The sequence below is a fragment of the Bison bison genome, unplaced genomic scaffold (genome assembly GCF_000754665.1).
Source record: "Bison bison bison isolate TAMUID 2011002044 unplaced genomic scaffold, Bison_UMD1.0 scf7180017864518, whole genome shotgun sequence".
Lineage (NCBI taxonomy): Eukaryota > Metazoa > Chordata > Mammalia > Artiodactyla > Bovidae > Bison > Bison bison.
Genome location: NW_011495071.1, coordinates 11827154 through 11855093, shown reverse-complemented (window position 1 = coordinate 11855093; position 27940 = coordinate 11827154). Strand labels below are relative to the sequence as shown.

The window sequence follows — 27940 nt, the reverse complement described above, 5'->3', positions numbered from 1 at the left end:
AGCTTATTCTTTCTCGTCATTTCCCTTTGATTGCTTCCCTTTGCTCACGTTCATATTTGTTTACATGGTTATTTATTTGTACTTTCACCATGAGCTCCCCCAGGGGAGGAACCATGTCCATCTCAGCCACTACCCAATTTCTAGGGCCCAGATGAGTGTCAGAGTAAGGGCTCACTAAATGTTCTTTCAATTAAATGGATGAGTGTGCTGTCATTGTAAAAACCATCATAGCTTTGCATAAAATTGTCTTAAAATTCGAGCTGAAAAAGGCATGATTGTTTCCGCCAACAGCACCCTTAAATTCAAGATGAGTGCTCATTCTCATGAGAAGAGACAAACAAACAAACCCACTGTACCATGAGGGCAGGGAGGCCTGGCTGTCTAAGGTCAGAGCACCAGCCTTGATCGAGGGTGCCTCATCTCTGTGTTGTGGGGCCTCTCTGATCACTAGTCTTATCTCTTTCAGTTAAATGAACAAGTGTCCTTCCTATTTTACTGTATGGCAGGCGATGAGATTATTTCATCTTTTTTATTTAAAAAATTATTTATTTTTTCTGTGCTGAGTCTTTGTTGCTACACTGGCTCTTCTCTAGTTAGGAGAGCAGGGGCTCCTCTCTAGCTGCGGCGTGTGGGCTTCTTGTTGCGGCGCAGGCTCTGGGGTGTGCAGGCTTCACAAGTGGCATGTTGTGGCTCGTAGGCTCTAGAGCACAGGCTCAACGTGGCAGCCTGTGCTGGAAACTTAGTTTTCTCTGTACCAGGACAAGTAAACACACTTGGAGCAGGGGGCTAAACCTTATTTTTCCCTTGGGCAAAGCCTCAACAGTTGTGGCTCACAGGCTTAGTTGCTCCACAGCGTGTGGAGTCTTCCTGGATGAGGGATCAAACCCATGTCTCCTGCATTGGCAGGCAGATTCTTTACCACTGAGCCACCACGGAAGCCCTATTACATATTTTGAAATTCCATTTCTCCTGGGCTTCATCTAACTGCTGTGAACTTTGCTGTTTGGTCGCTAAGTCATGTCTGACTCTTTGTGACCACATGGACTGTAGCCCGCCAGGCTCCTCTGTCCATGTGATTTCCCAGGCAAGAATACTGGAGTGGGTTTCCATTTCCTTTTCCAGGGGGATCTTCCCGACGCAGAGATCGAACCCACGTCTCCTGCCTTGCAGGCAGATTCTTTACCATCGAGCCAGCAGGGAAGTCCATGCTGCAAACTTAGTTTGCTCTGTAACAGGGGACAGATAAACACACTTGCAACAGGGGGCTAAATCTTATTTTTCCCTTAGGCAAAGCCTAAAACAAATAAAACACCCCCATCATCCCTCATAGTGAGTCTGTACTCACTCCAGACTTCATAATTACAGGAAGGAAAATGTGTCTGAGGAAATTTTATTCATTCAACAGCAGGCAAGGAGACAGTTTATGCTGCAAGGCTCTTATGTAAGGAAATACGTCCTAGCCGTTCAGTAGCTGCTAAAAATGTTACAGGTATGAAGATGCAATGGGTTTACTTGTAAGGTATACAGAAGCCCCTGTGTTAATCCATGAAATCAATGCTAGTTAGGCAGGCTTTGTATTAGAGGCTGGGTGCATCATATTTCCCTGTACATTTAGGAAATTTCTGTTGCTTTTCATCCTCTGTGACGTCATTTCTTTTCAAACACAAATTGGTGTGTATGTGTGTGTGTCTAGGCAAATAAGTACTTTAATTCCAAATGAGTATTTAATCATATTTCTAATTAAAGCACAGAAACCCATGAATGGTACCCTGAAAATGTCAGAAGAAAAACAAAAGATATTTTGTTATTATGATTACTTTAAATATAAAATTTATTTATTCATTACCTTTCATTACTATGCTGTCTATATTAAGTTCTTTCTCTTCAACCCTTTTCATTTGCAGGGTAAAAATACTGCCTTCTTGGACTATCAGAGAAATAGTCCATTTTTACATTTTTTCAGAATCTCAGGCCTCCTATCATTAAACATGACAAAGGGATTTAGAGAAAGGGAAAGCATTGTTTGAAATTAAAACCTTTCTTTTTTTTTCAAAGTATGACCTGGGCAGCAGGACAGATTAAATCTGAATTTTGAGCATATTTTAACACTGTCTACTGGTGTATAGCATTTTAGAAAGACATGATGTATAAGTTATCAGAAAGAATACATTTGGGGCAGAAATTAAAAAAAAAAAAATTCCTGAAAGTCCAAGCATTGTCACAGTGTGTTCTCATATACAGATGACCTTTATTCTAATCTGGGTTTGGAAGCTTCATTTGGAAAGGCCTTTACACTGGCGTTTAAGACGTGGTGTTCTTTAGAAAAAAAGCAATTTCTCTCTTCTCCAGGGGAACTGCAGTTTAGGACAGGCACAAAGCTGGGAACACAACCAAGGGCAGAAAAAAAAATTCACCTTCATGTTCTATTTGTCAAACTGACCTGCAGGTCATAACCTGAAAGTTTATGGATCGGTGAGGCCTTGTCTCTGCATAAGCGTGTTTTCTGGACTTTGGCTGGAGCTAAATTCCTGACTTCTGAAAGCGGAGTGGGTGTGGACTTCCAGCAGGAATAGCCAGTGGGAAGGAAGTAATATTCATTAAGTGTGTCTCATGCAAGCCGTGCGGGGCTAAGCATGCTCAGTGTAAATTCTCCTGTAGCCTGTCAAGCTATGTTTGAACCCGGTCCAGAATCCTGGATTTACTTTTTTTTTTTTTCCACGAGGAAGAATGCTCGATTAGACTGCATTTTGCCCTGCTTTTCTCTCTCTCTCTCTCTTCCCTTTCTTTCTTTCTCTTTCTTTTCTCTCTCTCTTTTCTTCCTGCCAGAGGATTGGAAACAATATCTTTTTCCGATCAGTTCAGTAATACAATGTCCTTCAGTGTTCACACGAGCATTTCAGTGGAGAAGAAAAGAAACTTTGCTACCTGGGAACAGAAGACTACTTAGGTCTGCTAATAAAGTCCTTAGGACTTCTGGAGCCAGAAGTTAAACTTTTCTCAACTGTTAAGGTAATCTACAGCAAATTTAATTGCCTTTTCAACTAAGTGGGTGTACATCAAAAAAAATTTTTTTTCCACACAAAAAGTATGTTTTTCATATGTTGGAGCGATTTTCCAAACACAGGGAAGATATGTCTTTTGGTTCATTTGCATTTGAAAGAACCTCTTTTTTGTATTAGAGGTTCTCTCTCTCTACCGCAAATTATGTGTTTTTCAAACAAATATTGTGGTAAGCTGATGTAGCCATAATGGTCTGAATGTGGATGTGTTCTGTATTATATTAATTCTTGGCGTGGGTTGGTTTGGTGAAAGTTATTGCTTTTGTTGCTGCCAAAGATGAAAGAGAGTTTGTTTTCCGTTGCTGTTGTTTTTGGAACTTTTGGTGGGCTTTGAGGCTGCACTGGGAGCCCTTTAGAGAGAGGAGAGCCACCTCTTTCTATGTTTAATGTGCATTTTTTGTAATGTTCAACTCTAATGCTGAGAAAAGGGGAAAGGAGTACAGATTTTATTTTAGAATTAGTGTAGGAGTGGAACTTTTTTTCTTTTAAAATATAGTTTTGGAGGGAAAGAGTATTTAGAAAGGCAGAAACAGGTTGTAATGAAGGAATTAAAATCAAGACCTTCTTGGTGAAAATAAGAAGTAAATGCAAAAATATTGCCTGCTATATACTCACTGATTTTGGTTAGTAATTTTACTTTCTTAATTAAAAAAGGGAAGATCAGACTTGAATATCAACGGATGACACAGAAAAGTCAGATTAGAAAGCTGCTGGGATCTCAGAAATAGCAAGTTGGCAAAGGCAGCCCCTTTAAAACATCCGAGGACTGAGGTTATGAAACCACATGGCTTCACATGAAACCACTGTTCCACACAGGAACAGTGCATCCTGGGCTAAAGCAGCTTAATTTTATTCAAGAATTTTAAGAGTAAAAAGGGGATTTATTTCTTTTCAAAAAAAGAACAGCCAGACAGGGATTATTGATCAGTCAGGGATTAAATATTTGCTGGAATACAAAGCATCACATATTATCAATGTGTAAATCAGACTAGCCAGCTATTCAGGGGATGTAAATGAAAAGACCACAGTTTCATAGGAAATCAAATGCATTCACACCTCTGCCCTTCATTCTCCATCTTTATGTCCCAAGAAGGGATGATAGAGGTGGGGCAGCATGTGAAATAAGACTTTAGTTGAGGGGCTGACCTTGTTCTTTTAACTTCTGTCCATCTGTTCTCACTGGGCAGCTGAAACAGTGAGCAAACTCGGAGGGAAGGGACCTCAGGGAGACGAGGACGAAGAAGCCAGACCCCACCAGGGCCATGATCTGCTCGCTCCCCATCCTGCTATTTCGACATAAGTAGAGGAGCTAAGTGGATGCATCTCAATCCACTTTCTTCTGCTCTCGGGGTTTCAATTTAGTACCATTGCTGCCATTCTGCACCTGCCTCTGTTTTTCATAAGTAAAAGCCTCTCCAATGCATAGATGGTGGTTTATTTGATATAGATCGATCCCCAAGGAGATGGCCAAAGTAATTCAGGCTTGATTTGGTTTTCCTTTCTTTCCTAACATGTGGTGTAGATCTTGATGGGTTTAATTGAAACAACAAATCCTTTCTGGGATGGGAGAGCACAGTTTTCCATGAAAGTGTGTGTGTGTGTACGTGTGCATGCCACTTGCACTGTGGGCTCTGGGACAGTGCTGCCTGGGAGGCTTTGCATGGCTGATGGCATTCGTCTGGACTCAAGGACCCTCTCACTGTCTTGCCTCTGTCTGTGTTAAGAGAGAGGAAACACACATTCTGGAGCATTCTATACCTCTTTTTTTTCCTGACTCCCCTGCATCCCTCTGCAATGTTGTTCCCCTTGTCATGGCCTGTGTTCTAAAGAATGGTATGGAAACCTATTGAGGCACAAAGGAAAATGAAAGGGTATGCATAGAGGCAGAGAACAAACAAAAACAGGCCTCTTCATGTTCACATCTGGATAAAATTTAGACTGTGACAAGGGAAAGTGAGTGGGAGGAAAAAAGAAAGTCTGACATCACATTGAAAAAAATGCATATAATTGACTTTCTAGAGGTTTTCTTGTCTCAAATGCTATGAATGTTTCTGTATCCTGCCCACACCCTACCTTCTGGGCTTGGGGAAGGCAAGCATCATATCCTTATTTCACAGTGAAGCCTAGTGGCTCATCCAGAGCAGTGGCCGAGTTAGAACCAGCAGCCAGAGCCGTCAAGCTCCAGTTCAGGACTCTACCTATGCAATAATCAAGAGCAGTCTGGGCTGAGTTTCTGTATCTTGGAGTCAGTTTTCCCACTCACTTTGACATTTTAGATGATGGTAGTTATTTTGTGCAACAATTTCTCTTAACTAAATCCCTTATAGGATGGTTTCTTAACTTGGAGAAGTGCTTGCAAATCTTTCAGGGATGTTTTGCCTCTTTCCTTTTATCTTACCTTCAACACTGCTCATTACAAGAGATCAGGCCAGTGTTGACATTTTCCTATGACAAAGGATGAACATCAAAAGATTGAATGACTTGCTCCCTGAGGTCAGGAAGAGGATGGGAGTTCAGGTTGCCCAACTCAGGATCTGAAGTTCTAGACCCTCCTGAATACAGATGAGACCCTCTGGGCTTCCTGATGTGTAGGGATAATACAATAGGAGGGGTTCCATGATTCATGAATGTAAGATGAGTGGTAGTGCCAGGAACTTTCTTGTCAGTCCCGTGGTGAAGGAGAAAATTCAGGCTGGAAAAGTTATGTACATCACCCACAGTCACACTCAGGGCATTGGGGAGCTAGCTTTGAATCCTGACTGTGGGACCTCTAGGTATATGCCATATGGAGTAACGACAAAGCACATGGCCTTTTAAAAAGTCTGTGCTGGGTTTTTGTTGCTTGTGGGGCTTCCTCTAGTTGCGGTTCACGGGCTTCTCGTTGCGGTGGCACACTGTGGAGCACAGACTCTAGGGCTCAGTAGTTGAGGTGCATGGGCTTAGTTTGTGTCACATGGGCTTAGTGTGCACAGACTTTTCTGAGTTTCTTTGTGTCTCTGTTTCCTTGTATGTAGATTGGGGGTATCTAGCACAGGGTTGGCCATGAGGATTATATGAGATGATGCTTCTTGCAGAGTAAACCTTCCAGTGTTTTGAACATGTTTTGATGCATGCTCTCGTTGTTTGTGTTCTGTTTTACCCAAGCTAAGAGTCAGCTCTTCTGATTGGGATTCCCAATCCCTGGTGGCTCAGAAGGTAAAAAATCTGCTTTCAGTGCAGGAGACCTGGGTTGGAAAGATCCCCAGGAGAAGGAAATGGCAACCCACTCCAGTATTCTCACTTGGAAAATTCCACGGGCTACAGTCCATGGAGTTGCAAAGTTTCAGATAGAACTGAACAACTAGCCCTTTCACTTTCAATCAGCTCTTAGCTCAACTCCTAGATCTTCAGGATGGTTGTGATGGTGAGTTAGCATCATCAGATGAGTTAGGCATATTGACTAAAAACTCAAACTGTGCTGAATGGCCCAAGGAGATAACTGAGATAAGAGCAGGGGTCTCCTTGGTCTCTGTTCAGGGACAGGCTGGAGGGAGGTCATTGTCTAAGAGGACCAGTGCTGTTGGGTAACATCTAGTTATCTCTGAGGGCCTTCAAATGCAGGCTCCTAGCATGGGAGGAATCTTCTATGAAGGGAAGAATGGATAGTTTGAGTTATTCTCAGACCATGGGTCTGGTAGGTATAGACAAATGAGGGAAGGCATACATACAGACAAGCCATAGGATTGTCATGAGTTTGTTTTTCTTGGCCCTTCTGAACAGCACCAGCTTGGCTGTTTATACTGATGGATTATCTGGACCCTGAAGCTCCTGGGGTTACCCTTGGCATTGTGTCATCAAGATCCCCCTAGAGAACTCAAGGGCTTGTTTCTGACCGAGCCAATGCTTTCTCATTGAGTATTCTCTGGATAGAGAAATGTAAATCCACCATCATGGCATGCATGCGTGCTCATTTGTGTCCAACGTTTTGCAACCCCATGGACTGTAGCCCGCTGGAACCAGGCAAGAATACTGGAGTGGATTGCCATTTTCTTCTCGAGGGGTTCTTCCTGACCCAGGGATTGAACCCACGCCCCCTGCATCACCTGCATTGCAGGCAGATTCTTTACCACTGAGCCTGGGAAGCCCCAAGTCCACCATCACAGGGCTGCAAAATGCAGTGGAGGGCAGGGCCATTTCCCTCAGAACATGTTCAGTCTAGCTGAATAGATGGTGCCTGTAAAGGGAAGCACAGACTAACAAAACAGGTATGGAGAAGCAGAAGCATGAAGCAAGCTGTGAGAGCAGTGGAGGATGAGGAGAGGTGTAATCCTCTTAAGTTCTTTAGTTGTGTTCTCCTTCAGATGCCTTGCCATGGCCTTCAGCCACTTGTCCTTGCTGGGAAGGGAAGGTCACTCCCAGGGGATGGTGTAGCTGGGTCTCAATTTCTTGAGCATCTGTTATGTACCCAACACTAGATTTTGTTTTACCAACAGTCTTCAAAGTTCACAATATCCATGGGAAGCTTAAAGAGGAGGAAATCTGCCCTGAGGGGAGAAGTATATGGTTGGTCCTCTGTATCCGCATGTTCGGCATCCTTGGTTTCAACCAACCAGGGATTGTCTGCCAAGGTCAGCTATACCACCTTATTGTACATAAGGCTTAAACGTGTGGATTTTAAAAAAAAATATTTATTTAGTCAGTTGGGTGGCTGTGCTGGGTCTTAGTTGCAGCCTGCAGGACACTTTAGTTGCAGCATGTGAACTCTTAGTTGCTACATGCAGGGTCTTAGTTCTCCTACCGGGGATTAAACCCATGTCCCCTGCGTTGGGAGTGCAGAGTCTTAGCCACTGGACCAACACGGAAGTCTCCATGTGTGGATTTTGGTACCTGTGGGAAGGTGGGGGTTCCTGGAACTGATACCCTGTGGATACCCAGGGCCAGCTACACACGGCAAAAGGGGTTCATGTAATTGAACAACCGGGCATACTTTGTCTTGTGTAATCGGAAAGTGCCCACAAAGCATTTTAGGTGGAAAAAAGATGACTGTGGTCCAGTAGACTTGGTTATTGAGTAGTACTTCTCCAAGCTTCTCAGATGGAGGATACCTGTTTCTTGTCTAATTCTGGATCCATCAACATGAGTTGTCCAGAGTTGGGCAAGTCTGGTCCCAGGAAGAGATAGTGCTTCATGCTGTATGCACTGTCTGCCTTTGGGGAGCTGTTGAAGGACAGATAGAAATTATCCCCCACCCCCTGCCTACAGTTAGATCCTTAAAATTTTGCAGCTTCAGAAATGAAGACCTCAGTCATTATTAGGTAGTATCATGTTTAAAAACAGGATTGGAGTGGCATGACTGGGATTTGGGTCCTGACCCTGAAATCTTCCAGCTGTGTGACTTTGAGTCAATTATTTCACTTCACAGGGCCTCAGTTTTCACATCTGAAAAGTGGAATGTAAGCAGGAATTCCTTCAGGTGGGAAGATCAACGGTTAAAGTGATTTAGAAAAATGTAGGCTGCTACGCAAGCATCTGCTTTACACCTATCCCCTGGCTGTTATCTCAGAGTTCTAGTGTTTCACTCTTTTGCTTCTAAAAAGCCTTTCTACCTCACTTACTTAAATGGTAGGTGGCATGATTAACAGAGCTAGACAAACCGCTTTGAATCAGAGGACTAAAAACTATTTTTTTAAACAACAATGAAATAGAGTTGACATACAACATTGCATTAATTTCAGGTGTACAACACAGTGATTTGACATTTACATACATTGTGATATGATCACCATGCCAAGTCTAGTTACCGTTTGTTACCATTTAAAGTTTTTATATTATTAACTATATTCCCTATCCTGTATATTACTTTCTCATGAATTGTTTTGTAACTAGAACTTTGTGCCTCTTATTCCCCTCCACGTATTTCACCCGTACCCCAACCCCTCTTTTCTCTGGAAATCATAGTTCTCTGTATCTGTGAGTCTCTTTCTGTTTTCTTTGTTTATTTTTTGTTTTTTGGATTACTCACGTAAGTGAGATCATCTGGTATTTACTTTGTCGTACTTCACTTAGTATAATACCCTCTAGGTCTATCCATGTTGTCGTAAATGGTGAAATTTCATTCTTTTTTGTGGCTGAGTTGTATTCCGTGTGTGTGTGTATCTCACATTTTCTTTGTCCATTCATCTATTGATGGACATTTCGTTTCCTTCCCCTGAAGTCTCTTGAATTGCCCAAATTAACTTTACATTTCCTAAATTAGTGGAAGCCAAAAGACTTTGAAAGGACAGGACGCCTATATAGAAAATGTAGCCAGAGCAACATTTGTGTGAGCATAAGAAGTTCCTGTATGCAAACTAGAAATTAACAACAAGTCAGCGTACCAGACAAATTGTTGACACATGCATATTTCCCCCAAACTCTCTGAGAAGATAGAACCACTACATCCATTAGGATGGCTACTTTAAAAAAAATGACAAGTGTTGGCAAGAATGTGGAGAAATTGGAACCATGCGCACTTTTGGTAGAAATGTGAAATGGTTCAGCTGCTATGGAAAACAGTATGGCAGTTTCTCAAAAAGTCAAACATAGAATTACCATTGTTGTTGTTGTTTAATCACTCAGTCATAACTGACTGTTTTGCGACCCCATGGACTGTAGCCTGCCAGGCTCTTCTGTCCATGGGATTTTCCAGGCAAGAATACTGGAGTGGGTTGCCATTTCCTTTTCCAGAGGATCTTCCCAACCCAGGGATTAAACCCACGTCTCCTGCATTGGCAGGCAGGTTCTTTGCCGTTGAGCCACTAGGGCAGCTCTAGAATTACCATATGATACAGCAACTCCACTTCTGAGTGTATAAGCAAAATAAATAAAAGCAGGATCTCAAAGAGATATTTGTATAGCCATGTTCACAGCAGTTTTATTCACAGGAGCCAAATGGTGGAGGCAACCCAAGTGACCATCAACAGATGAATGGATAAACAAAAAACAGTATATACACACAATAGAATATTATTCAATCTAAAAAAAAGGTGGAAATTCTGACACATGCTACTGCATGGATGAACCTTGAAGACATTATGCTAAGTGAAACAAATCAGACATAGAAAGACAAATATAGGTATACCTCAGTGATACTGGATATTAGATTCCAGACCACTGCAGTAAAGTGATGATAGCAATAAAGCAAGTCACAAATTTTTTGGTTTCCTAGAGCATATGAAAGTTTTTATACTCTACTATAGTTTATTAACTGTGAGATAGCATTATGTCTAAAAACAGTGTGCATATATTAATTGAAAATGTTTCTAAAAAATGCTAAGCAGCATCTGATTGTCCAGTGAGTCATAATCTTTTTTGCTGGTGGAACCCCCCCCCCGTTGATGGCTGCTAAGTGATCAGGGTATAGTTCTGAAGATTGGGGTGACTGCGGGAATTTATTAAAGTTAAGACAACAGTGAAGCGTGTCATGTAGACTGACTCTTCCTTCCATCAGTACTGCACGTAGAATGCAATGCTGTTTGATACCATTTCACCCACAGTAGAACTCCTTTCAAAATTGGAGTCAGTTCTCTCAAACCCTGCAGCTATTTTAGCATCTAAATTTATATAATATTTTAAATCCTTTGTTGTCATTTCAACAGTCTTCACCACATCTGTACCAGGAGTAGATATCATCTTAAGCATCCATTTTTATTTTTTTGCTCATCCACAGGAAGCAGCTCATCATCCCTGAAAATGTTATTATCAGATTACAGCAATTCGTTCACATCTTCAGGCTCCACATCTGATTCTAGTTCTCCTGCTCTTTCTACCACATCTTCAATTACTTCCTCCACTGAAGTCTTGATCCCCTCAAAGTTATCCAGGAGGGTTGGAATCAACTTCTTCTAAACTCCTATTAGTGTTGCTATTTTGACCTCTTCCCAGAAATTACAGAGGCTCTTTATGGCATTTTTTCCATCCCAAAAGGTATTCAATTTACTTTTCCCAGATCCATCAGAGGAATTACTATCTATTGCAGCTATAGCTTTATGAAATGTATTTCTTATATAATAAGACTTGAAAGTCAAAATGACTCCTTGACCCATGGGCTGCAGAATGGATGTTGTATGAACAGGCATGAAAACAACATCAATCTCATTGTACATCTCCCTCAGAGCTCTGGGGTGACCAGGTGCATAGTCAGTGAGCAGTAATATTTCAAAAGGAATATTTTTCCTGAGCAGTAGTTCTCAACAGTGGGCTTGAAGTTGTCAGTAAATGATGATACAAACACGTTCTCTCATCCAGTCTTCTTTGTTTCATTTAAAAAACACAGGCAGAGTGGAATTGACATAATTCTTAGGGTCCTAGGATTTTCAGAATAGTAAATGAGCACTGGCTTCGACTTAAGGTCACCAACTGAATTCATCCCTAACAACAGAATCAGCCTGTCCTTTGAAGCTTTAATGCCAGGCATTGACTTCTCCTCTGTAGCTATGAAAGTCCTAGATGGCATCTTCCAAGAGAAGGCTGTTTTGTCTGCACTGAAAATCTGTTGTGTATTGTAGCCATCTTTATTGTCTTAGCTAGATCTTCTGGATCACTATCACCATTTGTTGCTTCATTTTGTAAAATACTTTGAGATTATGGAGTTGGCTTTTTGCCTTAAACCTCATGAATCACACTTTGCTAGCTTCAAATTTTTCTTCTGCAGCATCCTCACTTCTCTCAGCCTTCATAAAATTGAAGAGAATTAGGGCCTTTCTCTGGATGAGGCTTTGGCTTAAAGGAATGTTGTGACTGGTTTGATATTCTATCCAAACCACTAAAACTTTCTTTAAACCAGCCATAAAGCTGTTTCACTTTCTTATCATTTGTTGTTCACTTTAGTAGCACTTTTAATTTCCTTCAAGAATGTTTACTTTGCATTTGCAACGTGGCTAACTTGGGCACAAGGGGCTTAGCTTTTTTTTAAAATAATTTTATTCATTTATTTTTGGCTGCGCTGGGTGTTCATTGCTGTGTGGTTGTGGCGTGCAGGGGCTACTCTCTAGTTGCAATGCATGAGCTTCTCCTTGCAGTGGCTTCTCTGGTGGGAGCACAGGCTCTGGGGCACTCGGACTTCAGTAGTTGTGGCGCATGGGCTCAGTGATTACGGCTTCCAGGCTCCAGAGCACAGGCTCAGTGGTTGTGGTGCACAGGCTTAGCTGCTCCTCAGCATGTGGGATCTCCCTGGATCAGGGAGCAAACCCACGTCCCGTGCATTGGCAGGCTGATTCTTTATCACTGAGCCACCGGGGGGGCTCAGGCGCTTAACTTTTGACAAACTTAATCAGTTCTAGTTTTTGATTTAAAGTGAGAGACATGCAGCTCTTCTGTGAACACTTAGGGCCCACTCTAGGGTTATCAACTGGCCTAATTTCACTATTGTTGTGTCTCAGGGAAACAGGAGCTTTCCCAGTGGCTCAGACAGTAAAAAATCTGCCTGCAGTGCAGGAGACCCAGGTTTGATTCCTGGGTTGGGAAGATCCCCTGGAGAAGGAAATGACAACCCACTCCAGTATTCTTGCCTGGAGAATTCCGTGGACAGAGGAGCCTGGCAGGCTATAGTCCAAGGGGTCACAAATAACTGGACATGACTGAGAAACTCACACAAACACACACAACAGGACAGAGTGAGATTGGGAGCCAGTTGGTTGGTGATGCAGTCAGAAGGGATAGGAGGTATATTGGTTAAATTTGCCTCGTATTTAGGCGCACTTGGTGGCATCTCCAATTATAGTAGTAACATCAGAGATCTCTGATCACAGATCACTGTAACAAATATTGAATATGATCATAAGCAAAAAGTGAAATACTGTGAGAATCACCAAAATGTGACAGAGGCATTACGTGAATAAGTGCTGTTGGAAAAATGGTGCAGACAGACTTACTCAAGGCACCGTTGTTACAAACCCTCAATGTATAAATAACACAATGTATCTGTGAAGCCCAGTAAATGGAAACACAATAAAACTAAGAAAACGGGGTATGCCTCTGTTACATGATTCCGCTTGCAGGAGGTCCCTGCCAAAGTCAAGTGCATAGAGACAAAGTAGAATGGTGGTTGCCAGTGGCTCGGATAGGGGAGAACGGCCAGATTTTCTTTAATGGGCACAAGAGCTTCAGCTGGGGAAGATGGAAATTTTTAGAGATGGATTGTGGTGATGGTTGCACAGTAATGTCAATGTGCTTAGTGTTACTAAGCGGTATATTAAAAACCGGTAAAGACGGTAGCATTTGTATTATGTGTGGTGGTGGTAGTTTAGTCACTGAGTCGTGTCCAACTCTTTGCAACCCCATGGACTGTAGCCCGCCAGGCTCCTCTGTCCATGGGATTCTCCAGGCAAGAATACTGGAGTGGTTGCCATTTTCTTTTCTAGGGAATCTTCCCGACCGAGGGATTGAACCCGGGTCTCCTGCATTGCAGGCCCATTCCTTACCAACTGAGCTGCAAGGGGAAGGTATTTTAGTGCAATTACAAAATTGAGAATATAAAAAATTCAGTCTATTAGATAATTGTGAGGGCTGAGACACTGAAAGTGCTTCATTACTGAAATTCAGCTGCATATGAGGAAGAAGGTTAGGCTCAAACTGAGAAGAAAAAGAGAGTAATATCATTGAATAAATGCAGTTTGTGGAAGTAAAAAAAAAAAAAACAAAAACAAGGGAACAGATACAGGAGAAAAATAGGCTCTTGGAACAGAGCAATGGAAATTCCAGAATTTCTCTCCATGAGGTGCTTAGGCATAGGGTTTTGTTTTGACACTGTGTTCACATAGCAAGCATCTCACTTTAACATAGGCTATTTATTTGAGGTGGCATTTGGTAGCTGATACGTGGAGATACCAAAAGCCCTTCTGAGCTTCCTATTTTTGGTGGACCCTGAACTTTGTCTCAGATTAAATTTTCATCAGCCCTCACCTTTGTGAGTGATCTGTGGTGAAAAGACTTGGAGAACTCAAGAGCAGTGGAAAAGCTACTCAATAATCAGGCTGAGGGAGGGAGGAAAAATAACTAGCATCCATTCTATGCCTATTTATGTGTATTATCCAGTTAATCCTCTTAGTTGCCTCTAAGGTAGATCTCATGTTGGCATTTTATAAAAGCGACTTTCTTAAGATCCTTTTGCTGCCAAGTGGTGAAGCCAGGACTGGAACCCAGGTCTGAGAGAGCCTAAAGCTTATTCCGTTGCATCACCCTTCAGGCTTTAGGAATTATTTCCTTAGTTAACGATCTAGGTGATCCCTCCCTGGCTTTGCTGTCAGCGGCCAGAGAGATCTTCCTGGAATAGATACAGATCTCACACACTCTGCTTAGGGCATCCAGGAGGCCCCCAGCACTAGCATTCACGACCTGGACATCGTTTCTAATTTTCACAAATACTGGCAAAGCAAGCTTTAGCATCCCCGAGGCAAAAAGCTCCAGATGCACAGGTGTCTGGGATGTGTCTTTTCTGCGGTGCTGTCTTGGGTTCAGGTGTTGGGATGAATGAACCCACAGAGCACCCGCCCCTCCCTGGCAGGCTGCTCTCGGGCTCCTTTGTTTGGTTTATGTATAGCCATCAATGCATCATTCCTTCTGCTTCAGCTGTTTGAGAATCCCATCTTCTCTATTGATTTCCCACAGAACGTTTACTGCTCTCCAAGGTGTGACCTGTACCTCTAGCTAATTTATTTCTGTCATGGCTGTAGGATTTAGGAATGAGGGGGGAGGGGAGCGAGGGAGGGGAGTGTGGGCTTGAGGGGAAAGAGGGAGGGTGGCGAGAGAGCAGCGCGTCCAAGATGTGGGAAATAAATTCAGCCCTGGACCCCCCGACAGGCAGGCCGGCAGCTCCGGAAGGCAGGCACAGCAACAAGGAGACTTTGCTTGAAAATCTGCTCAGTAAGATGGAGGCTGCAGCCACGGGGTTTCAGGAGGCCGGGAATGATAGCAGGGCCCCATGGGGATGGAAAAGCAAGGAAAGAATGTGTTTGGAAATAATCTCTTGCCTGTTCAGGAGCCAGTCACCCTATTGAGCAGGATGTGGTAGGTTTTTTTTTTTTTCTCTTTTAACGAAATGATGGAAAACTCTTCTGGGCGGGTGGTTGGGGGGCGACTGGTGAAGTCCTGTTCTCTTCTTTATGAGATTTTCAACAGCAGGGCATTCCTGTGTCAGTCCTGGCACCGTGATTACAGTGACTGATGTGCGCAATATTAAATCGAACCACGTTAACATAAAGCTTCCTTCCCCTCCGTGCCTAGAACAGACTGAGTTACCCTTTCCATGGTCTGATTTTCCTAGATAACTGTTTGAATGCCCACTTCATTTTTTTCTTCCTCATGAAAATAGCTTATATCTTCTTAGAAATTCTAGTTATAAACTTATACAAGGAAGGATGTTGGTTATTTATTACTTTCACCTAGATGGAGACACGTTTGTGAAGTGAGTGGATGTGCTACACGTGAAGGGTGTTTTAAAGTTTTCAAATTTTTTTTAATATACTTTATTTCATTTCCATAACAATTTTTATTTTCATAGTTGTAGAAATGCTTTCTTATTAGCCCAGCTAAGATCACATGGCTAATAAACAGCAAATGCAGAGTCTAGGGTTTCTGGCTCCAGATTCAGGTTGCAGTACACAACACCCCAGAAATGTGGGGTCACTTTTTTATACCAAGACCACCCCCTGAAAAGCAGAAGCTGGAGAGTAAGAGGCACATGAGTCAAAATTTGCCCCTCCTCTTAGAAAGGTATTGATGGAATGAATTTGAGTTAAACCAAACATGTACCCTTCTAAGCTTCCACTCATATGTTTTATACCTAAGGTCAGTCCATCTGAAGTGTAAAAAAGCCTTAAGAAGCAGGGCAAAAATCACTGGTGAATATTTTCTCCCTTCTTCCCATATAGCAGTCTCCAGTCCCACCCCAACTCATGTACAGATTCTTTGTCATCCTTTACAGGGAGTGAAATAAAACAAGTCATCATTACCACTTTATGTATCACCGACCATTATAGTGTACTCTGGGCTGAGCATTAGAATAGCAGTTATTTGTGAGGCTGGCTAGTGGAGTTCATGCTTATACATACCGGGCACTCTGCGACCCACTCTGTTTTCCTGGTGTGATGTATAGAGGGGCTTCTGGGATGTTAGTAGGAGAGCAGGATGGTGGGGTTGGTGGATTGGAGGGTCTTTCACAACCTGGACCTACTCTAACTGGAACTGTCTAACTCTGGGAGAAGAGTAGCCCATTTCATCTTCCCTGTAGCCAGATAAACGATCTGTGTGCCACCTCAGAGTCTTAACAGAGCCTCAGAGCCTCCTTAAAGAGTTATTTGATTTTTAGAAACAAAGCATGACGGTATTGTGGAAAAGATTTATATCCTGAGTGTCTGTCATGAAAGAAGGGATCATCTTGTGGATAAATAAAGTGCCCCCCTGGTGGCTCAGACGGTAAAGAATCCGCCTGCAATGCAGAAGACCTGGGTTCAATCCCTGGGTCAGGAAGATCCCCTGGAGAAGGGAAAGGCAACCCACTTCAGAATTCTTGCCTGGAGAATCCCTGGGACAGAGGAGCCTGGTGGGCTACAGTCCATGGGGTCTCAAGGAGTTGGACATGACTGGGTGACTAAAACACTTTCACATCCAATGTGTAGGAATTAAATATTACTGTGAACATCCCTGCAATAACTGATGTTACTTTGGTTTGAAAAGATCAGGACTTTGAAAAGAAATGTGTACATTTTCTTTGTAGTCAGCAAACTATATTCCTGCCATCTCTGAGGTAACCTTCATCTCAGGACTCAGGATTTGAGAAGGGATGAGTAAGGCAAAAAGTAAGAAATGCTCAGAAGAAGATCATACTTGCTTCCACATCAACATTGTGTGATATATTTTGCTGTTTCTCTCGCCTGGAGCAATTTTTATTTCTACTCTTTTCCTTTTTGCAGACTGACCTAGGGTGATTCAAAAAGACTGAATTTTGAGTCCTGTTTCCACAAATTAAATTATGTGCTGCGTGGCCAGAGAGTTTAAACTCTCATGATCAATTTCTGCAAGGGTAGAATGGATATGTTAATATCAATCCTAACTCACCAGGTTGTCATGTGGACCTCAGGTAACAATGGGTGGTGAAGTGTTTTGTAAACTCAAAAGCATGGTACAGGAAAGAATTTGCCCTCTATTATTTTGAGTTCTCAAAATGTATACACAGGGGCTTCCCTGGAGGTCCAGTGGTTACGACTGCATGCTTCCATTGCAGGAGGCATGGATTTGAGCCCTGGTTAGGGACATAAGATCCCGTGTGCTGCACAGTGATTAAAAAAAGAAAAGTATGTGCAATCAGTATTGTCTCCATTATCTGTGTGATCATGGTGGTGAAATGGCATTATGGCATCCAGAGTATCATTATTTAGCATTAGTCTCTGTGGGGCTATGATTTGGAAGCAGCCTACAGCTCACTCAGTTCACTTCAGTTCAGTCGGTCAGTCATGTCCGACTCTTTGCAACCCCATGGACTGCAGCACGCCGGGCCTCCCTGTCCATCACCAACTCCCAGAGCTTGTTCAAACTCATGTCCATAGAGTTAGTGATGCCATCCAACCATCTCATCCTCTGTCGTTCCCTACTCCTCCTGCCTTCAATCTTTCCCAGCATCAGGGTCTTTTCCAATGAGTCAGCTCTTCATATCAGGTGGTCAAAGTATTGGAGCTACAGCTTCAGCATCAGTCCTTCCAATGAATATTCAGGACTGATTTCCTTTAGGATTGACTGATTTGATCTCCCTGCAGTCCAAGGGACTCTCAAGAGTCTTCTCCAACACCACAGTTCAAAAGCATCAATTTTTTGGTGCTCAACTTTGTTTATAGTCCAGCTCTCACATCCATACATGACTACTGGAAAACCCATAGCTTTGACTAGACTACAGTTCACTACTAAATATGAACTATAAGCTTTGTCCTTTCTTGGCGTTACCTCTCCTCATATTTTCTAAATATCCTGCCACTTTGCTTTGAGAGTTCATGCAACCCTCATATCCACTTCTGTTTATCTTTGGAGGTTTGCCTGGGAAGATCTTTAGTTTAAATCTCATCAGTGGAATTCCATCTCACTTCTCTTGCAGTTTGCACAGTTATTGGAGCACAGTGGGGTTGGGTGGGCCGGGCAGGATGCAGAGAGAACCACTGCTGCAAGGAGAGGCTGAGTTTCAGACACCTCCATTCTCAACTTGGAATGGTTTTTCTAATAAAAATTAAGAACACATACATTTTAAGTCTGATAACTCAATGGAGTTCTACCATGTGATGGATTAGCTAGTTGGTAGACTAATATGAGACTCTACAAACCGTTTATACAATTGTGTATTTGGGAAAATGCTTTGTGAATTACAAGGACTGACTGACAAATGTATATTTAGAGCTAAACTTAGTTGTGACTTGAGGCCTTTCTTGTCCTGAATATGAGAACCTTTCTTCCAAATGTATTTGGTAGACCTATTTTATACTCAATGTTGTGAGTGGTGACTGGGTTAGTGTGAGTAGCTGGATGAATGCTGATGCTGGGGTGGACAGAAAGGGAAGGGTCCCATCCTGGTTCTGTCATTTGCCAGCTGTGACACTAGACAGCTACTTATGCTCTTTATTTCTCAGTTTCCTCACCTACAAAATAAGGATGTTGATAATAGAACTCAATTCCCAGGGTGGTTATTGTTAGAAACGCATCATAGGAAAAAAAAAAACAGTTTGGGGAGGGTTGGATGAATTGGGAGCTTGGGGTTGACATATATACACTATTGATACCAGGTATAAAATAGATAACTAATGAGAACTTACTGTATAGCTCAGGGAATTCTACTTAAGGCTCTTTGGTGTCCTAGATGGGAAGGAAATCCAAGAGAGAGGGGACATATGTATACAGAGAGCAGATTCACTTTACAGTAGAAACTAATACAACGTGGTAAAGCAACTATACTCCAGTAAAAATTAATTAGAGATTAAAAATTAAAAATTCATTAAAAATTAAAAAGAAAACTACAGCTTGTACGAAGAGAGTTGTTATCCTGACTTCACGCAATATTCAGAGAGCTTTCCATTTTGTTGAACAGATGATGACTGGCTTCGGAGTGAGGACTCTTAAGAGTATGTTCATTGATAGTAGGGAGCTCATAAATCACCATGGATGCTTTAGGTGCACGAAGGAGTTGACTGAACTGGTATATACATACAATGGAATCGTCATTGTTGTGTTTTCTGTCAGTTGTGTCTGACTCTTTGTGACCCCACAGACGGAAGCCCCCAGGCTCCTCTGTCCATGGGATTTCCCGGGCAAGAACACTGGAGTGGGTTGCTATTTCCTTCTCCAGATCTTCCTGACCCAGGGATCAAACCACATCTCCTGCACTGGCAGGGGATTCTTACTGCTAAGCCACTAGAGAAGCTCTTACAATGAAATGTTATTCAACCATAAAAAGAAACATGACAGTGATACACGCTACCATTGTGGATAAACTGTGAGAATATTATACTAAGTGGAAGTCAGTCTCCGAAGCTTCCCTGTTATATGGTTCCATATGTACGAAATGTCCAGAATGGGTGAATCTGCAGAAGCAAAAGCAGATTGGTGGTTGCCAGGGGCTGAGAGGTAACAGAGTGGTATGAGATTTTCTTTGGAGATGATAACAATGTTTTAGAATGAGATAGAGGTGATGGTTACACAGTACAGTGAATGTACCAAATATCACTGAATTTAAAATGGTTAATTTTATGTGCAGTTTTAAAAAATGCTATGGAAGAAGAAACCCACCTAAATAAATTGACTGTCTAGGAAGACTTCCTGACCATAATTTATGTACTCTTGGTCATTTGCTGAGTCTGTGAAGACAGTCTGTTTTATTTCCTTACAATTTTTTTTTTTTTTTTGCCTTTTGTAGTCCCATCTTAAGACCTTGGTTTTCTGTCCCTCCGTGAAGACTCAGTTTCTGTTTGAGTCACTTCTTTCATTCACTTCCTGACTCACTCATTCACCTGCTGTCCAGGAGAATGACAATTAATAGGTGATCTGGGACAGATGACAGCTGGCCCTGCTTTGTAACCTTGGCAAGCGTCTTAACTTCTCTGGTCTTAGGGAGATATCAACGAGATCTTTGCTTGGGGTTCTTTCAGTTTTAAATTTCTAGATTTAAGAAATAAGGAATGCATTATTAGGGTTACTTTATAGTCTGTCAGCTAAATTCTCCGATTCCTTTACTTTGAATTCATTTATCAATCTAGCTAGACAGACAGAAAAAAAATAAATTACAGTTAGAATGAGCCTCCTCTTTTTCCTTAGACCTCAGTAACGAGGAGAATATTCATCTCCATGTCTGGGGTAAAACTTCTTTGACCACGGGAAACCTTTCTTCATGGTTTTTTTTTTTTTTTTTTAAGATTAAAAATGCCTAAGGCATGAAACTGATCTACTTTTCTTAAGGTTTGAAAAGCATCAAAAAAGATTTTTTTCTCTTTAATTATAATATATTACAGAAAACAGACACTGCAATAACTTAATAGCCCATCAAAACACTATCTTCAAGGGTCATTTAATATTTCCATGATAAATTGCTATTTTTAGAAGCTTATGTAACCAAACAAAGAATGTGTTCTTGGCTATGGCCATGAAGACAAGTTATTATCGTGGGAGGGACAAAGGAATCTGAGAGGCTCATGAGAGACGGAGCCAACTGCAGGGAATAGTTTATAGAGTGCCCTTTCTTCTGGGTCTCCAGTTTCTGCAATCAGGATAACTCAGTGCCTCTCAGAGCCATTTTCATTTTTGAAGTGCTCTTTCACCATTAGCTAATAAATACTCACCAATGAATTTTCCTCCGCATCTTGGAAGTTGGGGGAAAAAGAAAATCGCTATCTTGTAAGTATTATTCCCCATGGGGTCTCCCTTCTCATGCTCCTAATGGAAATAAGAAATAAATTATACCTACTCTAATGAAAGGGCCAAAGACCACCATTCTTTCCATAGAGAGCACCTGGAAATTTGCATCAGATTTTAATGATCTTCAGTAACTACCTCACTGTCATAGCAGAGGGAATGTCTGTCTCCCATTATCATGCTCTATTTTCATGAGGACAGTTGAGTGGAAAGATGCTTTGGGGGGTCTTCTCAGGGAGCTGTGTGTATAGAGTTGAGCTAAGGGAAGGTGGGGTCTGAGCATGGGTTTCCAGTGGACTTCATATCTCCAATTTCTAGAGTCAAAAAGTTATGGTTTTGGAATTTTCTGTTCTTTTGTATTATCTATGTTTCTCCTCCCCTATATCAACTTCATTCCATTTAGACTTGGCTTTGAGTTTCAGGTTCTGCTGTGGTGAATTGCACCACACATGCTTAAAGCTGCTCCAAGACTTTTCTAGTAGCTGCATGTGGGTTTTGAGGAAGACAATTTGATTTATAGCATGAGCTATGTCTTACTGGGTTTCTGTTGTCTTATGGTCTAAAGTAATGCTACCCAACAGACATAGAATACAAACCACACCATGAGCCATTTATAATTTTAAAGTTTATGGTAACTACATTAAAAAAGTGAAAATAAAGAGGTGAAATTAATTTTGATAATATATTTTACTTAATCCAGCATATTCAAAAGTTTATTACTTCCATATCTAATCAGTATAAAAGTTAATGAGATATTTGACATTTTAAAAACCAAACTGATGAATTCTTTTTTTTTTTTTTGAGGTTAAAAAATCTTTATTTGAACTGCCCCATTCACCATTATTGGTCACTCTGTTATCCATGAAACTCATTTTTTTTTTCATGGCAGTTGTGATACCATTCTCTTTTTTTGAACTGTATACTCAATATTTTTACTATTTTAATTTTATTGAAGTATAGTTGTGTTACCAAAATGATGAATTCTGATGTGTCTTTTGTACTGACGACATCTTATACAACCATCTCAATTTGGACTAGCCATATTTCATGTGTCTTATAGCTACAGTGTTGGACAGCATGTAGTCATAGTAGATGATATTTTAACAAATATTTAAAAATTAGAAGTAGTTCTGAATTATTTATTACACACTGAAGCTCTGATATAAATTGCTGTAAGTTTTGTCTTCAGGGCTTTCTCTTTATAAAGTAACCCTTTTATTTTTTCAGGAATGGGGGGATATTAGAAGGTTCTAGTGTTTATCTGCAGGAAAGGGGTTAATGTGTGTTCTTTCAAACCTACCATTCATTCTGGAATTAAGATAGCATCAGTGAATTATGATCCCATCCTCCCTATTTTGCTTTATGTTTTGCTGTACCTTGACCTCAGAACTACCTATGAGCCAAGAAATGCCAAGACTGTTGATTTTAGATCGAGGTTAGGATTTGGCTGTGTTTGACTGGAGCCCCGTCTTACATCGTTGCTGTACTTGAAGTGGTTTCCACACACAGTCTTAGTTATTTGGTGCTGTCATCCTCCAAAGTAATTTTCCATGCTTGCTTTTTTTTTTTTTTTTTTTTATGAGTATGAACTTTATTTTTTTAAAAGTGTAAAAATGATTTTATTTATTTTTATTTCTGGTTGCACTGGGTCTACATTGCTTTGCTCCCCCAAGTTGTGGCGAGAGGGGGCTACTCTTTGTTGTGGGGTGCAGGCTTCTCATTGTGAAACTTCTCTTTTTGTGGAGCACAGGCTCTAGGCAAGCAGGCTCAGTAGTTGTGGCCATGGGCTTAGTTGCTCTGTGGTATGTGGAATCTTCCTGGGCCTGGGATTGAACCCACGTCCTCTGCATTGACAGGAGGATTCCCATCCACTGTGCTACCAAGGAAGTCCCTTCTGTGGTTTTTATGTGGTTGCGTTCTCACAACAAACAAGTATACTTTTTATGCTTGTAGCTTCCCACCTTAACTGAAGGACTTCCAGTGGGCAGCAGCCACAACCAAAGGAGGCAGAGACGCTAAAGTGGCTAGAAATCACTTCCCAAAGACTGTGCATCCCCATTTTTGAGCCAGGTGTCTCATTCTGAGGGAGAAGTATATCACAAATAATTGGCCTGTCTGTCATTCCATTGGCTAGAACTTCAGCCATTGGCATTTCCATCCGTCTACATAAGAATGATGGTTAATGGCAATAACTATTTATCCTTGAACATCAACAAGGAACTGTGGTGGGTGTGACGAGAAGCGAAACGGAGGTGGCATCCTCCCTGCCCCTGAAGAGCTTGGCCTGATCATGAAGAAGAGATGCCACAGGGAGTTCTAGTTGAGGTCCTCAAGTGTTGGAGCCGAGGTATCAACAGGGTACGAGGTGACCCTGAGGTCCTGAACAGGGGTTCCCAGCCTCCAGAATCTAATGCCTGATGATCTGAGGAGGAGTTGATGTAACAGTAATACAAATTAAGTGCATAATCAATGTAATGTGCTTGAATAATTCCCACGCCCCTGCCCTGGTCCTGAGAAACATTTTCTTCCACAAAAATGGTCCCTGGTGCCAAAAAGGTTGGGGACCACTGCTGTCAGATACAGTGAATAAGCATTTATTAAGGACTGTTTCATGCCAGGAGACTGACTAGGTGTCAGTGACAATTAAGGTGAGGACAGTCTTTTTCCTACCAATATCCTTATCTACTGTGAGATAAGGGTGAAAAAACCACTGTCAGTGCCATGTGAGGTGTGATATACTGGAGGAACAGAACTACAGAAAGACGGAGGAAGCAGAGAATAAGACCTCCAGTCTAAGCTGCGGTCACATCTTCAGAGGTAAGGGTGATGGGGCTGGCTTTCAAAACAGGAGTTCACGGGCAGGAAAGGGAGATGGAAGCAGCCTGAAGAGAAAGGGGTAGGAGGGAAGGTTGAAGGTGGTTCCAGAGCTGGTGAGCCCTGGAGAAAAGTCACACCTGGGCACGTTGTGATCTCAATTGTCTTAGGACGTTTGATTCAAATGCTGCTTCTGTTATGTTCATGGATGTTGAAAAAATTATTAAAAGTTCCTAAGGATGGATAATTTATTTTTTCATGATTATTTAAAAAGTACCACCTCAATGACTGTTTTGATTTAATGGCTATAATAGTGAGGATCCATGTCATGGTGGTTAAGAGCAAACTCTGGAAGCTGAAGTGTATAGATTCACATCCCAGCTCTGCCACTTAAAACTGTGCTGTTTAGCTCCTCTGTCCTTCAGTGTCTTCATCTGTAATAGGAAAAATAATAATAGCACCTCCCTCAAAGATTGTTCTTAGTCATGAGTTAAGATTTTGGAAGGGCATAGAAGAGTGTCTCCTTCAATATAAGTATCCTAAACGCTTGTTAAATGAAGGCACTACACAAAGTTCTAGTGGCTGATGATGACAAAGAGTTTTCTGGGTGAGTGGTGTGTGATCAGGACATTGTGTGTGTGTGTGTATGGTTTTTCCAGTGGTCATGTATGGATGTGAGAGTTGGACTGTGAAGAAAGCTGAGTGCCGAAGAATTGATGCTTTTGAACTGTGGTGTTGGAGAAGACTCTTGAGAGTCCCTTGGACTGCAAGGAGATCCAACCAGTTCATTCTGAAGGAGATCAGCCCTGGGATTTCTTTGAAAGAAATGATGCTAAAGCTGAAAGTCCAGTACTTTGGCCACCTCATGTGAAGAGTTGACTCATTGGAAAAGACTCTGGTGCTGGGAGGGATTGGGGGCAGGAGGAGAAGGGGACGACAGAGGATGAGATGGCTGGATGGCATCACTGACTCGATGGACGTGAGTCTGAGTGAACTCCGGGAGTTGGTGATGGACAGGGAGGCCTGGCGTGCTGCGATTCATGGGGTCACAAAGAGTTGGACATGACTGAACGACTGAACTTAACTGAACTGTGTGTGTGTTTGATAGAGTGAATTTTTTGTCGTCCACCTGGTCTGAATTCATCCATGATGTTCACCGACATGAACGATGATTGCAATAGGCAGCCCTGACCTGGGATTGTATGTGTTTTATATTTTACTTTAGCCTGTGCTAAAAATACTTTTAGTTCATAATATCTAAATGATCCACTTCAAAAAAACTTAGCTATAAAATATTCAAAATGCACCTCTCTTCTTAGAGAATACGTGAGAATATGTATACATCAGTACTGGATCATACATCAGAATAGCACTTTTGCAAGTAAAAGCAGAACCATGTCATGTCTCAATGATTGATTTGCACTCATAAAATTGATAAGAAAAATTACAAATAGGCATAAAAGTAAAGAGAACGGTGTAGTGACCCCTCATGTACCCAATATTTAGATTTTAGCTCTTCTTTTGGGGGGTAGTATTTTAAAGTAAATCCCAGAAAACATGACATTTGAAACCATTAAATGTTAGATTAGAAATTTTGAAAGTTTGCTTTCTTATACAACCACATTATCCAAAGCAATAATTTTTTTGATACATCCCATCTATAGTCAAAATTCCCCACCTGCCCCCAAATGGCTTTCTAGAGAGTTTACTTGAATCAAGATACAAACAAGACCTACCCAGGGCATTTGGTTTTCAAGACCCATATGTTTCTGTTAATCTTGGATGGTCTAGATCTCTACGTTAGTTTGAGAGGGTCTTTGTGCGATGGCCTCCAGGTCAGAGACCTAGTTGACGCCAGGTGATGGACATGACCAAGTTCATCTTAAGTAGAAATACTTCTGTCAACAAAGTTAAATTATAATTCTCTCATGATCAGCTTTAAAAATTTTATTTATCTGTTTATGGCTCTGCTGGGTCTTGGTTGCTCCGCACGCGCTTTCTCTAGTTGCAGCAAGTGGGGGATACTTTTGTTGTGGTGCACAGATCTGTCACTGCAGTGGCTTCTCATTGCAGAGCGTGGGCTCTAGAGCACGGGCTCAGTGGTCGTGGTGCACATGCTCTGTGGCATGTGGGATCTTTCCAGATCCGGGCTTCCAGACCAGGGCTTGTCCCCTGCATTGGCAGGCAGATTCTTCACCACTGGACCACCAGGAAAGTCCCTTACAGTCAATTTTAATGTCAACTGTAAGTATTGTAGGCAGGGGACCAGGGACCAGGAATGAATGAGACAGGATCCCTGGGCTCAGCAATCAGGCAGAATTTCTGCTCTTTGACCTACCAGAGGATAAGATCTTGAGGGCGAGTGGGGAGTGTGGCTGCCCTCATACAGTGCTGCAGATGTCCTGCTTATGGCTTTTCTTTGCATCAGACGACTGAGAAGGCTGGAATTTACAGCTCAGTGGCAAAGGTTCCCTGGTGATTAGAGACAGGAGGTCTGGGGTCTGCCCTCCATCCTAACACACTCTCTCCTTGGGACACACTGTCAGATGTTTCCTTCCTCCATGATTATATGTTGTGTCGAGTCTCCACACATATGCCAAACCTTGGATAGCATTTGAGAGAGAGTTAATATTTCCCAGGAAGTGGCATTGTAAAAAAAGCACACATGAAATATTAATATTTCCCCTCTTAGGTCTTGGCTTTATGTATGCCTCCCTTCTTCTAATTTGGAAGGAATTGCTGAAGGTGGTAAATTTGCTGGGAAGAAAGGAGAAAGCTCCCCCTGCCCATCCTTTCTCAGGAATATGTACATTAGGGAGAAAGCATGTTCCAGATACCAGAGGTGGACCAGGAGAATGTGGAGAGGAGACAGGGGGTGGTGAAAGCCAGGTCTGAGAACTGGAAGGAACTGGTGTTGAGTTCTTCCCTAGTCACTGAGCAGATGTTTTAACTTGAGCAAGTTTCTGAACTTCCTTGAAATCCATTTTCTAATCTGTAAAATGGGTAGTATGATGCCTTTTCCATATGGTCTGTTTTGAAGATGAAATAAAAGATTATGTTGTTCAGCCGCTAAGTTGTGTCTGACTCTTTACAACCCCATGGACTGCAGCATGCCAGGCTTCCCTGACCTTCACCATCTCCTAGAGTTTGCTTAAACTCACATTTATTGAGTCCATGATGCCATCCATCTCACTCTCTCTTGTCCCCTTCTTCTCTTGCCTTCAGTGTCTTTTCCAATGAGTTGGCTCTTCCCATCAAATGGCCAGAGTACTGGAATTTCAGCTTCAGCATCAGTCCTTCCAATGAATATCCAGGGTTGATTACCTTTAGGATTGACTGGTTTGATCTCCTTGCTGTCCAAGGGACTCTCAAGAGTCTTCTCCAACACCACGGTTCAAAGGCATCAATTCTTTGGCCCTCAACCTTCTTCATGGTCCGACTCTCATATGACTACTGGAAAAAATCATAGCTTTCACTGTATGGGCATTTGATGGTAAAGTGATATCTCTGCTTTTTAATGTGCTGTCTAGGTTGGTCATAGCTTTTCTTCCAAGGGGCAAGTGTCTTTTAATTTCGTGGCTATAGTCGCCAACTGCAGTGATTTTAAATAAAGTCTGTCACTGCCTCTATTTTTTCCACATCTGTTTGCCATGAAGTTATGGGACAAGATGCTATGATCTTAGTTTTCTGAATGTCGAGTTTTAAGCCTTCTTTTCATTCTCCTCTTTCACCTTCTTCAAGAGGCTCTTTAGTTCCTCTTCACCTTCTGCCATTAGAGTGATATCTTCTGCATATCTGAGGAGGTTGATATTTCTCCTGGCAATCTTGATTCCAGCTTATGATTCATCCAGCCCAGCATTTCACATGATGTACTCTGTATATGAATTAAATAAGCAGGGTGACAATATACAACCTTGACATACTCTTTCCCAATTTTGAACCAGTCTGTTGTTTTATGTCTGGTCATAAATTGCCTCTTGAGCTGCATACAGGTTTCCCAGGAGGCAGGTAAAGTGGTCTAGTATTCCCATATCTTTGGGAATGTATACCATGAAACTCTGAAGCCATTCATTTTTCGTCTGAAAAAGACTTGGAAATGAACACTTTCAGAATCATTACATTTCTCCCAATAGAGAGGACACTCCCCCACCTCCCCCGGGGCCCCCACC

General features: G+C 41.9%; 1 long non-coding RNA gene across 2 annotated transcripts in view; it reads left to right on the top strand.

The window, feature by feature from the left end:
- Positions 1 to 2613: 2613 nt before the first annotated feature.
- LOC104981415 overlaps positions 2614 to 27940 on the top strand; it is a 235570-nt gene continuing 210243 nt past the window's right edge. For both annotated transcript variants that reach the window (XR_824372.1, XR_824371.1), the window contains exon 1: positions 2614 to 3009. This is a non-coding gene — a long non-coding RNA (uncharacterized LOC104981415). The remainder of the gene's footprint in view (positions 3010 to 27940) is intronic.